The sequence below is a fragment of the Macaca nemestrina genome, chromosome 2 (assembly GCF_043159975.1).
Source record: "Macaca nemestrina isolate mMacNem1 chromosome 2, mMacNem.hap1, whole genome shotgun sequence".
Taxonomy (NCBI): Eukaryota; Metazoa; Chordata; class Mammalia; order Primates; family Cercopithecidae; genus Macaca; species Macaca nemestrina.
In genome coordinates this window covers 24,719,416-24,735,005 of record NC_092126.1, presented here as the reverse complement: position 1 = coordinate 24,735,005, position 15,590 = coordinate 24,719,416, and the positions used below count along the sequence as shown (strand labels likewise).

General features: G+C 37.3%; 1 protein-coding gene across 4 annotated transcripts in view; it reads left to right on the top strand.

Moving 5' to 3' along the window:
* Positions 1–15,590, top strand: part of LOC105488915 (ubiquitin conjugating enzyme E2 E2) — a 386,674-nt gene that overhangs the window by 136,892 nt on the left and 234,192 nt on the right. The window lies entirely within an intron of this gene.

Genomic DNA, 15,590 nt, shown 5'->3' with positions numbered 1-15,590 from the left:
TGCCTATTTTTTTTTTTTTTTTTTTGTCTTTGCCTGTGTTTCTTGTACTCTTTCAGGATCATTTTCCTACTCTAATGATGTTGCTAAGGGGAATGGCAGAGTGCTGGTCCTGTCATCTTTATTGCTAACATCTCCTTTGATAAATATGGTTCTGGTAGGTTTTTAGAATGTAGATCAACAAGATAAGAGTTGTACTAGGCCTTCATAAGCAGTGAGGACTGGAGAGATCCCCTACATTCCTCAGGCCAGATATGAATGGGCTAGTGTTAGCACATAGTACAAATTTCTTTTCTAAACAAAAAGGCTATCTCCTTGTTCCTTCTGTTGGAATTAATGAAAAAGTTGCTTGTGAATAACTTTTTCATGATCTATGTAACTGGTATCTACAGATTTTGGAGACAGCTTTAATGGTAGCATATTTGAAATGGACTTGGATCTATACAATAAACATTTGTAGCGCATTTAGAAACCAACTTAAGATGCAGAACTTTTCTCTTTTTTGCCTTTCTCTGGACATTTCTAATGATATGTCCTTGTCTTCATGTAATTCTTAGCTGAGCATGCAGGTGTTTTTATTTTTATATAATTAATAATTTTATTACTTAAGAAATTATACTTGCACCTTGAGGACACCTTGAAAATTTGGAATTCCAGTGTACTCAGACAGGGGAGATTCATGAAACATAGATAATGGAATGAAATACGAACTGGCTTTCTAAACTCTGACTGTAGGATCACATCCCGGAATTGTTAGGGGTATGGAGAAAAATCTCTGAGCTGCCACCACAAAGCCAGTCCACTCACTTGATTCCCCAGGAGTGATCTAAGACTCTCTCCAGTGTTCAGGTTAGTGGTTTTACCTGCTGGTTTAATTAGTTTTCCTTGGCAATCTTCACTTCTTCTTTCAGGTCAGAAATAGTATCCCCAAATGGAAAGGCCCCATAATAGATGAATTTTTATAAAGGGCCTAAGTATTTGAATATTACTATAAGGCATCATTATTATAGCACAGAGTGACACGATGTTCCAAAGTATTCCCATAGTCATCCAGAAAAGTTTAGCATGTTTATGCTGTATAGTAACAAAAAGAAGTGAATGCTGTAGCTTAGAAAAATTTGTTTTAAAAAAGTCAGTGTTAAGAAAAAAGGGAGTCCCTTCTCCCTATTACCTTCCTTCCTTTGTGTAACAAAGATTAATTTTACTTCTTCTGTGTGTGCCAGAACAGTACTGAATGCTGTGGATACAAAGATGAATAAAACATGTTATTTGTCCTCAAAGAGCTTGCTATGTAATTGTTCAAATAGACATAAGAAAATAATTAGAATATGATGAGTATTTTGATGGTAGTGTTCAAAATATTTCTGGAGAGCCTAGAAGAAGAAATAATAATGTAATCTTCCTGAGGTGGTATGAGGGGGTCCTATCAGGACTAGCTTCAGGTTCATGGTCAGTTTTCCAGTTAATACTTCATTTTCCAGTAGTGTCAGATAAATGAGGTACAACTGTATTTTTGATAGATTACCAGTTTGGCATTTATCATCATTCCTCTGGGATTTTAGCCTGTTTTGAATGGAAGGTAGCCTTTGAGAAAGAAAATGAGCCACTTTTGTAAATTTAATATGAAACATTTTGAGCTCCTCAAGAAATTTCTTTATAATTTCTAAATAAATGGGACCTAATTAAACTAAAAAGCTTCTGCACACCAAAAGAAATAATCAGCAGAGTAAACAGACAGCCCACAGAGAGAAAATATTCACACACTATGCATTTGATAAAGAACTAATATCCAGAATCTACAAGGAACTCGAATCAGCAAGCAAAAAAAAATCGTATCAAAAACTGGGCAAAGGACAGGAATTCTTAAAAGAAGTTGTACAGCCAGCCAACAAAAATATGAAAAATGCTTAACATGACTGATTATCAGGGAAATGCAAATTAAAACCACAGTGAGATACCAACTTAGTAAGAATGACCATAATTTAAAAATCAAAAAATAATAGATATTGGCGTGAATGTGGTGAAAAGAGAATCCTTTTATACTGCTTGTGGGAATGTAAACTAGTACAACCACTGTGGAAAACAGTATGGAGAGTCCTTAAAGAACTAAAAGTAGAACTACTATTTGATCCAGCAATTCTATTACTGGGTATCTACCCAAAGGAAAATAAGTCATTGTGTGAAAAAGACAACATGCACACATGTGTTTATAGTAGCACAGTTTATAATTGCAAAGATACGGAACCAAGCTAAGTGCCCATTGACCAATGAGTGGATAAAGAAAATGTGGTATATAGACACCATGGAATACTACTCAGCCATTAAAAGGAATGAAGTATGTTCTTTGCAGCAACGTGGATGGAGCTGGCGGGCATTATTCTAAGTGAAGTAACTCAGAAATGGAAAAGCAAATATTCTGTGTTCTCATTTATAGGTGGAAGCTAAGCTATGAGGATGCAAAGGCATAAGAGTGATATGGACGGTAGGGACTCAAGGAAAGGTTGGGAGCAGGGTGAGGGATGGAAGACTACCTGTTGGGTACAGTGTACGTTACTCAGATGGTGGGTGCATTGAAATCTCAGAAATCACCACTAGTGAACTTACCCACGTAACCAAAAACTACTCACATCCCCAAAAACTATTCAAATAAAAATAATAAATACAACAAAATTCAAGGTATTGTTGGGTATTCTTTAGCCATAGAACCATTTTATAGAAAATCATGTATTTGAATGTTGACTATAGTACAAGACCACTATCTGTATAACCTTATGTAATTTAAAAGTTTTAATTTTATACAAACTTAATCTCATAAATAGTGGGTACATATCTGAGAATAATTTCATGAAAAGTCTCCTTAAAATGAATTCACTTTAAATTGGATTCAGGGGAAAGGGGCCAAAATGACAAACTAGTGGCACCTAATATGCACCACTCTCATAGATATAAAACCAAAGGGCTAGTTAACCCTGACCCTGTAGGCTGATGATCTGAGAAACCACACTGGGATCCATCAAGGCAGCAGGGGGACACAGAGAGCAGAGAGGAGCAAAGAAGGGCATCAACCTGTCTGGGCTCAGCGTGGAGCCAGGAGAATCTCTCAAATATGGGGAAGAGTGAGTGAATGTGAGCTTTCTGAGGGAGCACATCCCCACTGTGCTTATAGGCTGAGGCAGAGAGCCCATTTTGTGTGGGGGCAACTCTCGAGTCCAAGGAGACTGCTCTGAGACTTGGGCCCTGGAGCAGACCAACACTGGCACCCTAGCACCAATAGAGCCTGCTGTCATGGGGCCTGGGAGCAGTAAGATTACACCACTTCTCCCCTCCTCTCTCCATCCCTGCTGGATGAGGTTTGGTACCAGCTTCTGGCCTAGTGGTCCTGCTTCTGTCTGAACTCAGTCAGAGGGTCTGGCTTTCTGTCGTCCCACAAAGCACCCAGATGGCAAGGTGGGCCACCCTACCCACCCCTGCCACAGGTAGCCAGGCAAGCAGTGCTTGCTAGAGTTTCTGGCTCAGTAGTCCAGCTTCTGTGTGAACTTACCTAGAGGGTGCAACCTCCCTTTCTCCTGGGAAACCCCTGGACAAAAGGGAGAGTGACCTCACCCCAACCCTGTCGTAGGTAGCCATGTAGCAATGCCTGCTAGAACTTCTGACAAACAGTCCCACATCTGTGAGAACTCAGCCAGAGGGTGCAGCCTACCGTTGCTTATTAAAAGGTTCTAGAGAGAAGGGGTAGGTCACCTACAAAGGGAACCCCATCAGGCTAACAGTGAAACTTTCAGCAGAAGCCCTCCAAGCTAGAAGAGATTGGGGGTCTGTATTTAGCATTTTTAAAGAATAGGAATTCCAACCAAGAATTTCGTGTCTGGCCAAAGTAAGCTTCCTAAGAGAAGGAGAAATAAGATCCTTTTTAGACAAGCAAATGCTAAGAGTATTTGTTACCACCAGACTTGCTTTATGAGATGTCTTGAAGGGAGTGCTAAATATAGAAAGGAAAGACTGTGTTACCATCACAAAAACACATTTAAGAGTGTAGACCAGTGATGCTATAAAGCAGCAACACAATCAAGTCTGTGTGATAACCAGCTAACCACATGATGATGAAATCAGACCAGTACATACCAATATTAACCTTGAATGGAAACAGGTTAAAAGCCCTAATTAAAAGGCAGAAAATGACAGCTTGGATAAAAAAGCAAGATCCAACTGTATCCTCTCTGCAGGGACTCATCTCACATGCAGTGACACTCATAGGCTATAAGTAAAGGGATGAAGAAAAATCGCCCAAGCAAATGGAAAACAGAAAAAAACAGAGGTTGGCATTTTACTTTCAGACAAAATAGACGTTAAACCAACAATGATCAGAAAACGCAAAGGCATTACATAATGGCAAAGGGCCAAATTCAACAAGAAGACTTAACTATTCTAAATATATATGCACCCACCCCCGGAGCACCCAGACTCATAAACAATTCTTACAGACCTGTGAAGAGACTTGGATAGCCACACAATAATAGTGAGAGACTTCAACACCCCACTGACACTATTAGAAGATCATGGGGCAGAAAACTAACAAAGCTATTCAGAACCAGAGTTCAACATATGACCAAATGGACTTAGTAGACATCTACAGCTACCCAAAACAACAAAATATACATTCTTCTCATTTGCGCATGGCATGTACTCTAAAATTGACCACACAATTGGCCATAAGACAATTCTCAGCAACTTAAAAAAAAAAAAAAAAAAAACCCAAACATACTCTCAGACCAAAGCACAATAAAAATAGAAGTCAATACTAAGAAAATTGCTCAAAAGCATACAATTACATGGAAATTATATAACCTGCTCCTGAATGACATTTGGGTAAACAATGAAATTAAGGCAGAAACCAAGTACAACATACAAGAATCTCTGGGATACAACTAAAGCAGTGTTAAGAGGAAAGTATATCGCAGTAAACACCCAAAGAAACGGACTAAAAAGTTAAAAGGATCTCAAGTTAACAACCTAACATCACACCCAGAGGAACCAGAGAAACGAGCAAACCAACTCCAGAACTAGCAGAAGACAACAAATAACCAACATCAGAGCTGAAATGAAGGAAACTGAAATGTGAAAAACCATACAGAAGATCAACAAGTACAGGAATTGATTCTTTGAAAGAATAAGTAACATTGTGATATGCCACTAGTGAGACTAATAAAAGGGAGAGAGAGACAGAAGATCCAAATAAACAGAATCAGACATGACAAAGGGGACATTACCACCAACGCAACAGAAATACAAAAACAAAAAAACAAAACAAAAACCCAGAGACTACTATGAACATCTGTATGCACACAAACTAGAAAATCTAAAAGAAATGGATAAATGGGATAAATGCCTGGAAAGATATGACCTCCCAAGATTGAACCAGGAAGAAGTTGAATCCCTGAACAGACAAATAATGAGTTCTAAAATTGAGTCAGTAATAAAAAGCCTACCAATCACAAAAATCCCAGGACCAGACAGATTCACAGCCAAATTACTAAATGTATAAGGAAAAGCTGGTGCTACTCCTACTGAAACTGTTCCTACAAATTGAGGTGGAGGGAATCCTCCCTAATTCATTCTATGAGGCTAGCATCATTATGATACCAAAACCTGGCAGAGACACAACAAAGAAGAAAATCTTAGGCCAATATCCCTGATGACCATAGAAGCAAAAGTCCCCAACAAAATACTAGCAAACCAATTTTAGCAGCACATCAAAAAGTTAATCCACCATGATCAAGTAGGCTTTATTCCTGGGATGCAAAGTTAGTTCAGCATACACAGATCAATAAATGTGATTTGCCACAAAAACAGAATTATAAACAAAATCACGTGATCCTCTAAATAGTTGTGGAAAAAAAAGCTTTTGATAAAATTCAATATCCCTTCATGTTAAGCACCCTCAACAAACTAGGCATTGAAGTAACATACTTCCAAATAATAAGAACCATCTATGACAAACCCATACCAAACGTCATACTGAATGGGCAAAAGCTGGAAGCATTCCCCTTGAGAACCAGAACAAGACAAGGATGCCAACTCTCACCGCTCTTACCATAGTACTGGAAATCCTAGCCAGAGCAATCAGGCAAGAGAAGAAGAATGCCAATAGGAAGAGAGGAAGTCAAACTATTTCTGTTTGCAGATGATATGGTTCTATAACTAGAAAAACCCGTAGCCTCTGCCCAAAAGTTCCTAGATCTGATAAACAACTTCAGTAAAGTCTCAGAAGACAAAATCAGTGCACAAAAACTAGTAGCATTTCTACCCTCCAATATCATCTAAGCTGAGAGCCAAATCAAGAATACAATCCCATTCACAGTAGCCACAAAAAGAATAAAATACTTAGGATTACAGCTAATCTGGGAGGTGAAAGATCTTTACAGTGAGAATTATGAAACACTGCCCAAAGACATCAGAGGTGACACAAATGGAAAAACATTCCATGCTCATGGATAGGAAGAATCAAGATTCTTAAAAATGGCCATACCACTGAAAGCAGTCTACAAATTCAATGCCATTCCTGTCAAAATACTGATGATATTCTTCACAGAATTAGAAAAATTATTTTTAAATTCATATGGAACCAAAAAAGAGCCTGAATAGCCAAAGCAGTCCTAAGCAAAAAGAACAAGTTTGGAGGCATCACATTACCCAACTTCAAACTATACTACAAGGCTACTATAACCAAAAAAGCACGGTAGTGGTACAAAAAGAGACACACAGACCAATGAGACAGAATAGAGAGCCCAGAAATAATGCCAGACATCTACAATCATCTGATCTTTGACAAGGTGGACAAAAACAAGCAATAGGGAAAGGACTTTCTATACAATAAATGGTGCTGTGATAACTGGCTAGCAATTTGCAGAAGATTGAAATGAACCATTAGAGAAATGCAAATCAAAACCGCAGTGGGATACCATCTCACACCAGTCAGAATGGCCATTATTAAAAAGTAAAAAATAACAGATGCTGTTAAAGTTGTGGAGAAAAGGGAACGCTTATACACTGCTGGTGTGTGTAAATTAGTTTAGCCATTGTGGAAAGCAGTGTGGCTATTTCTCAAAGAACTTAAAACAGAAGTACCATTCAACCCAGCAATCCCTTTATTGGGTATATACCTGAAGGAATATAAATCATTCTCCATAAAGATGCATGTGTATGCTCATCACAGCGCTATTCATGATAGCAAAATCCTGGAATCAACCTAAATACCCATCAGTGGTAGACTAGATAATGTAGTATGTATATACCATGGAATACTATGCAGCCATTAAAAAAGAATGAGATCCTGCCCTTTGCAGCAACATTGATGGAGCTGAAAGCCATGAAACCCCATGTTCTCGCTTGTAAGTCATAGGTAAACGTTGAGTACACATGCATACAAATAAGGGTACAGCAGACACCAGGGCCTCCTAGGGTGGAGGGTGGGAGGAGGGAGGGGATTGAAAAACTGCCAATAGGGTACTATGCTTATTACCTGGGTGACAAAATAATCTGTATACCAAACTGCTGTGACATGCAGTTTACCTGTATAACAAACCTGTGCATGTACCTCTGAACCTAAAATAAAAGTTAAAAGAGGAAAGAAGAAAAAAAAACTCTGGAATCAGATATTTAGAGTAAATTGTGAAAAATTACGCTAAGACTTAGACATGTAAGTTGATTTTAGTTAATTAAGAAAATTTGTATAATAACAGAAACTATGTTCTAATTATAGAAGAACAATGAAAATTAGTGTTTATTGGTTTTTTTGTAAGTACAATAGCACATAATTTTTACCAAAAAAAAGTAAATTGCTTCTATCAGTTTTTCTAAGGGCCTCTCTTAGTCCTTGGCAGACAAGTCATACTGAAGAATTTATCCTGTTGTTATCCTTTTTGATTTTCTCATCAGGGCCTTTGAATGTGATCCTGCAGTTCTCCATCATCCCTTTAATTGATTTCATGAAATCTTTTAAGTGATTTTCAATTTCATTCTACAATTGAATTAATTTGCCCTGTGTTTGTTGACAAACCAGTCTTTGTGATGAAATGGCTGTGATATATTTGGTCTACAATCCAGTTTCTTGGTATTAGAAACTCTGAAGTGATGTCTTTTTGTTTGCTTATGAGTTGACTCATGGCTGGCAGCACCTAGGTAGTTTCATGATGGGTGCTGGTCACTGGAAAAACCAAGGCAGGATGAGAGGAGTGGACCTGAAAGTCACACCAACCTCTGTGCTGAAAGTTAATTTGATCACCAGTGGTTAGTGGTTTAATCAATCATGCTTATGTTTTGAAACCTCTGTAACTCAGAAGGAAGGGTTTGGAGAACTGCTTAATGACTGATCACATAGTAGGTGGTGTGCCCAGGGAAGGCATGGAAGCTGTGTGCCTCTTCCCCCCATACCTTGCCCTATGCGAATCTTCATCTATACCCCTTGCAATATCTATGTGTAAGTAAGCTTAAGTGTTTCTCTGAGTTCCGTGATTTCATTCTGGTAAATTAATCGAACCCAAAGACAGGGTTGCGGAAACCGTAACTGGAAGCCAGTGGTCAGACATTCTGGAGACCCAGATTTGTGACTGTTGTCCAAAGGCGGAGGGGTGGGAGGTCAGTCTTGTGGACTGAGCCCTCACCCTGTGGGATCTGAAACTACCTCCAGGTAGGTAGTGTCAGAATTGAATTGGAGGACACCCATCTGGTGTCCACTGCAGAATTGCTTGCTTGCTTGTTTAGGGAAAACTCTTCACACATTTGGTCACAGAAATCTTATGTGTTGATTTTTGTTGTGGTGTGAGAGCAGAGGAACTGTGGTTTTCCATACACAGAATGGGTGTATATATATATATATATATATATATATATATATTATATATATAGACATTGGTGTGTGTGTATATATATATATATACAGTGTGTATATATATATATATATACAGTGTGTATATATATATAGACATTGGTGTTAAATACAGAAAGAACCTTTGGCTTTGGACTAATTTTGTAAGTGGTCATTTAATTAGCATTTTCATTTTGTGATGGCATTTGATTTCCTATGTACTGTTTTTTTTTTAAACTGGGAACTAGTATATATCAATATTTTTTAACACAACATTTCATTTAGTCTTAATTATTTATATTATGTATAGTTCTCACTTCATAAAAATTAGAATCCTAATTTAGAAACCAGGTAGATTATGAAATGACAAGGTTGATGATGATGGCTCCTCCAATGACAGTGATAATAGCTGCCATTTGTAAAGCTTCTACTCTATACCAGCTGCTGTACTAGGTAGTTTAATAATCCTTCCCGCAACCTGAAAAGATTGATGTTAATCACCTGACTTCATGGATAAAGAAATTCAGGAAATTCGTAGAGGTAATGAGTGTCTTACAAGTTAAAGACAACCCATCATAATTGATCCAAGTTTGTGTTTTTTCCAATACACTATGTCTCTCTGGTTTATAGAAGCATTTACTTCAGGGTTTTCTCTATAAATTAATTATATTTTTGGTACATATAATATAAAGTTAATAAAAATTGGAATACCCCACAGTCATAGTAATACTTTTCTATGTTATTATTATTTCTGTCTATATTATTAATACAGTGGGCGTTAATCTTATAAAAATTATTTTTTCCTCTTTTGTTGTTGAGAGGTATTTCACAAATATTCCTTCTTCAACAGATTTGAATCAAAATGGAATGGAAGATGTGGAATTTATGAAATAGGATTTTCACAACAAAAAAGTCATAAAATATAGTGTAGTGTTTTAAAAATGGCTTGACTGTACATCCGGTTCTAATAGCTTATTTTCAAAGAGAGAATAGTGCACCATTTCCCAATGACTTCTTAATGGAAACCAGTGATTGCCATTGGAATTGGAGTTATTTTACAGTGTATATTTTTATATAAACCATTACTCTAAAATATCAGGTTGCAGCTTTGGTGTATGAATGAATTGAAATGAAGGAAATTTAGATATTTTACTGTTTTCTATAGCTGCAGAAACTGGAATTGCAGATACTAGTCTTAATTTAGCCTATGGTGAATTTTCAGTTATTTGAAAGTTTTATCTCTCATTCAAAGAGCAACTTTTATCATGGCCTTTGGTCAGAGATGCTGTTTGTATTGTTAAAATAAAAATCTCTTTAATATCAAATAGTATATAAGGAAGGAGTCCAGAATTAGCCTATTAGGCACACAGAGCTTTATGGTCCCAGGAATAACAGCCTTCTTGAATAGTAACTCCTGAGATCAGTAAAACTTCAGAAGTTACTGCTTTATTGTCAGCTTTTTACTGTTTGTCCTCTAACATTTGTGATTAATAATACATTTCTCATGTGTAGCCATAATGTGCCATTGAGTTTTGGATCTTTTGATTCTTGTATTCTCTCCTAAGAAAAATAATGGGATTACTTTCTTAAAGCTACCAGTTTCTTGCAAGTTACTATTTGACATGCATATTACATCTTTGGTACAGCTCATTTCCAGGGACTTGCTCTATTGCTATTTCTCACTTCAGCATGTTTCAGAACTACCAAACCTGCTGAGACATTAAACATATTCTTTGTATGTACTCTTAGAAATATGGGAATTGCCCATATCGAAGCCAGTCATCCAGCCATCATGTTTGGTTTTCTGCTTTGAACACATTTTTGTCTTGTGCGAGGTACGCTTTAAGGTCCTATGAGTCTCCTACTTCAGCAATCATATACAGAAGATAGAAACTTCATTTTGATTGCATCCAGTGGTCTTTTTATACCCTGAAAGCATGATGTTTTGTAATTCTGGCCTAGTGTGTTTGCAGTTTTGTTTTTATTTATATGTATCTCTAAACCTAAAACAAGTTTTTATAGAGGAAATTTTAGGTAAATTGTATATATTTTTTAAAAAGTCATCAGAAATCTTTAGATATTTTATATCTGTTCCCTCTTTAGATACTAATATCCCCATGTGGGAAATGGAAAATGTAAGTTCTCCATGCTATCATAAGAGCTGTGAACATTTCTCAAAAGGTGTATGAACGCAGTTCACCAGAACATGTTTCTGCTCCGTTGCATGTTTGTTTCCCCATCTTTTTACCATTGTTTCATTTTGTTTTTAGTGGCCCTAAGAAGCCTGCTTCTTTTTTTTTTCTTTAGTTCTGTCTACATTCTTTGGTAAACTTTTGGTCTTTCTCACTTCTGGATTACTTTACTACCATGGATTTCCCTTTCTCTCTTTAAGTTTGTTGTTTTGAATCACTTTCAACTTTTTCTGTAATACTCTAGTGAGGAACTGTTCAGAGTGAATCAGTAGGTAGCTAGCATCTTAGAATCAAAACATAAAATGTTGAAATTGATTAACTAGAGATAGTAATGTTAATTTTTAGGTAATTAAAGAAACATTGTCTAGTGTAGAACAAAGTAAACCCCATTATAGAAATGGGAATTTAGGAAGAGTTCCGAATGCCCTGTTGTTATATACCTTTCTATATAAAATATTATAGGAAATATAGAATCAGATTTGTGGTTGTTAAGAACTTTCTAAATGAATTTTAGTATATTTTCATAGGAATGATGTGTAAAGAAGAATGGATGAATGTTATCTGTGAAATGGTGAGAAAACAAGGAACTGTGAGAATTGAGTTTTAATATTTAAGAACCTGTGATGGAAATGGAGGAGATTGTAAGTTCCACCAGTGGTGGAGCTAGATCTCCTGGATTCATTTGAATAGAAAAAGAGAAGATATGTTGTGTTCCGTATATGAAGGCTATCAAAGGACACCTCAACACAAGATCTCAGGAGGAAGGTGATAAACAAATGGAAGGTAGACTTGAGTGTAGCTTTCTTCTAAAATGCGAAGAGAGTAGAAGTAAAAGCAGAAAAGAAAAATGAGGCTGTTGCTTATAAAATTTGAAAATGTTTAAAAGATTGGGTAGGAGTTAGAGTGTGAGTAACTAGCATTTTAATACATAATAGAATCTGCAACCAATTGTGTACTTTTTTTATTTAAATTTTTTTGATAGAAATGGGGTTTTGCTTCATTGACTAGGCTTGAGTGCAGTGACACAATCATGGCTCACTGCAGCCTAAACCTCATGGGCTCAAGTGATCCCCCCATTTCAGCTTCCCAAGTAGCTAGGACTACAGGTGCATGCCACCACACCTGGCTGATTTTTAAATTTTTTGTAGAGCTGACAGTCTCACTGTGTTGCCCAGGGCAGTCTTGAACTCCGGACCTCAGGTAATCCTCCCACCTCAGTCTCGCAAAATGCTGAGATTACAGGTGTGAGCCACCTTGTCCAGCCTGTGAACATATTTTTAATAGGTGTTTTTGAGTTATTAAATACCCATGTCCTACAGCATTATGGATATTTCATGTTTTCTCACTCAGCGTCACTGATTGGGTCTTTATATTCTCTGAATTAAATATATTTTCAAAGTAGCACATTTTCTATCAAGCGAGGTGTTTTATTGCTACTTAATTATTGACATCCTTGAAACAAGAGCTGCTTTACATTTAAGAGGTATATGAGGGAACACAGCTGAAAAACAGAAGAGCATTTTTGTTAGAAATATATTGGGGATAGGTGCTGGGGTGGAAGGGAGACTCACTAATTCTGCAATTTTCAAACAGTTACAGTAGTATATATAAAATTTGAAGTTAATTGAGAATAACTAGAGAATGAAACCTTCTGAATAATAATAGAGATACTTTTGGGAGGCAGGAAGGGAATATCTTTGGTTGTGATAATGTTTAGTGCTTTGATCTAGGTTTTGATCACATGGGTGTATTTCTATCTTAAAAGTCATTGAGACTGGGCACTGTGGCTTATGTCTATAATCCCAGCACTTTGGGAGGCCAAGGCAGGTGGATCATTTGAGGTCAGGAGTTCAAGACCAGCCTGGCCAACATGGTGAAATCCTGTCTATACTAAAAATACAAAAATTAGCCGGGTGTGGTGGTGGACGCCTGTAATCCCAGCTACTCAGGAGGCTGAGGCAGGAGAATCACTTGAACCCTGGAAGTGGAGGTTGCAGTGAGCTGAGATCAAGCCACTGTACTCCAGCCTGGGTTACGAGTGAGACTCCGCCTCAAAACAACAACAACAACAAAAAAGTCATTGAGCTGTGTAAAATATAAATAAAACTTAATGTTTATACATTTTGCTGTATGTAAATTATATCTCAATTCTTAATGCAGAAAAAAGCACACTTCTCATGGGTACTTTAGACTGGGATTTTTAAAAAATTTCTATTTTTTTGCCGGGCGCGGTGGCTCACGCCTGTAATCCCAGCACTTTGGGAGGCCGAGGCGGGCGGATCACAAGGTCAGGAGATCGAGACCACGGTGAAACCCCGTCTCTACTAAAAATACAAAAAATTAGCCGGGCGCAGTTGTGGGCGCCTGTAGTCCCAGCTACTCGGGAGGCTGAGGCAGGAGAATGGCGTGAACCCAGGAGGCGGAGCTTGCAGTGAGCCGAGATCGAGATCGCGCCACTGCACTCCAGCCTGGGTGACAGAGCGAGACTCCGTCTCAAAAAAAAAAAAAAAAAAAAAAAAAAATTTCTATTTTGTTTACTATTTTTACTGGATATATATCTAGTATCATCTTTGATGTTACTTTAAAAATATTCTTTAAAGTGATACCACTAGAAGAAAAACTGCCAATTTATTTCACTTATAACTGTCATGAACTGAAATTTCCCAACACTGACCTCTGTTTCAGATTCCTGCTGTTGCCTCTGCACTATTAGTTGGTGTCAGCAGGGGGTTAACAGCACTCAATTTAACCCTGCTATTTGTATTCTGTTTTGAATTTTTTTCTTTTCTCATTTAACTTCCTTACATGAATTCTCCATTTTAAAGATTGTGCATGCACCATGGGGTGCAGTGAAAGATTGTAGTACAGATAAGCATACAATGGAAGCACATTTAAAGATAATGTGAAGCTACTTTTCTTTTTTTTCTAGGAGAATAGAGGCATTGCTGTGAAAATCATTAAACAAGAGAAAAAATTAAGCCTACTCATGCTGTTATTTTTCTGTGAAGATTATAGACCAGTTTAAAATATATAAGGACTATATAGATATGGATTAATTATACATTGTATATCCGTTTAGAGGGGCATCTCTGTGACTGTTGTGCTTGTAGCTAGCCATGGACAGAGATTTATTGGACCGGAAGTACTTCTTCTGTCTCTCCCACATTAAAATTTTAGAATCTGTTATGACTGAGACCACATCCACTATTCTTTCAATGTCCTTCCTCTCATTGATCCCTCTACCCACTTCTTGGTCCTTTTATCTTATAAATGCTGGGCCCTTCCTATTCAAAACAGTCTTCTTCAGCAGGATAGGAAGTCATGGGTAATTAAAGAGGGGCCCCTAAACTCTAGACCCCCCCTCCTCAACTCCCCTTGGAAACTGTCTCCCCTAACAGGGCTGCATAGAATCCTAGTGAACTTAAAGGCTCGCTACTCATATGAGTGGTCTTCGTCTTTCTCTGAGTTGGTTCTAAGTAAAACGCCAGGTTGGTGGAAATGGAAAGGAAGGAGGGCTGGCTCAAATTCTGGAGATCCTATATGAAAAGGAATAATGAGACACTCACTGTCCTGTGGGGTAAACAGGAAGGAGAGCCTAGCTTTCCACTCCACAACCTCCAATTCCATTCATTTCCAGCCATTGCTTTGTACAACTCCAGCACACTCCTCTCCTGGTCTGTAGTTCAGGATTCCACTAGTTTCATCTCCAGGTGCCAAAGACACTCTGCTCGGTGCCTAAGACACCAAAGTGAAAACAACAGCAATAGAAAACACTTCCAGTGAAGTTGAGGGAGACCCAGATTTCACTGTGTATCAGGGAGACTTGCATTCCTGTTAGCTCAAACAGATTCTGAAGGCATTTCTCCAGAGATGCCTTGCTTAGGCGAATAGGGAGTGTAATAACCCAGGTATTGTACTTTACTATTATAATAGTCTACTCTTATGCTAGGGTGACATACATCCTGGCTTGTACTGGATGTATGTCACCATCCTGGCATAACTGTTTTTAGTAATTGCATCCCGTTTTATTCCCCAGAAGTTTGGATGGTAAATTATATTGTCACTACACTCATAACAAAAATGGACTTCTTAGTCCATGGGAATTGTGTAACAAAAGCCCCAAATGTAAACATATTTCATTAAGTAAAGTTAAAATGATGGTGATGATGTTTAAAAATATCGTAAATGCAAATGTTTATTAAATGTTCTAAAAATCAAAACAGAAAAACTCTTTCGTGAAGGATTCTTGTTACTATGATATAATTCCTACAGGATACTTAATAGCACTGCCCATACAATGGATGCAAAATAACCACCTAGTATTTAAAAATATTAAGCCAAATATAATGGTATAAAATCTTTATAATAGAATGCTTAAACATTTCAGTTAGGAATTTCTGCTTAATAAAATTACATGTTTAAATTTGTCTTATTCCCAACTCTTTTAAATTAAAGAACCAATCATGAGCCTTCATTTTGAACATTGTTTTAAAATCGTGTTATATGTAGAAAGCAAATAATGATTAAAAATAGAGATA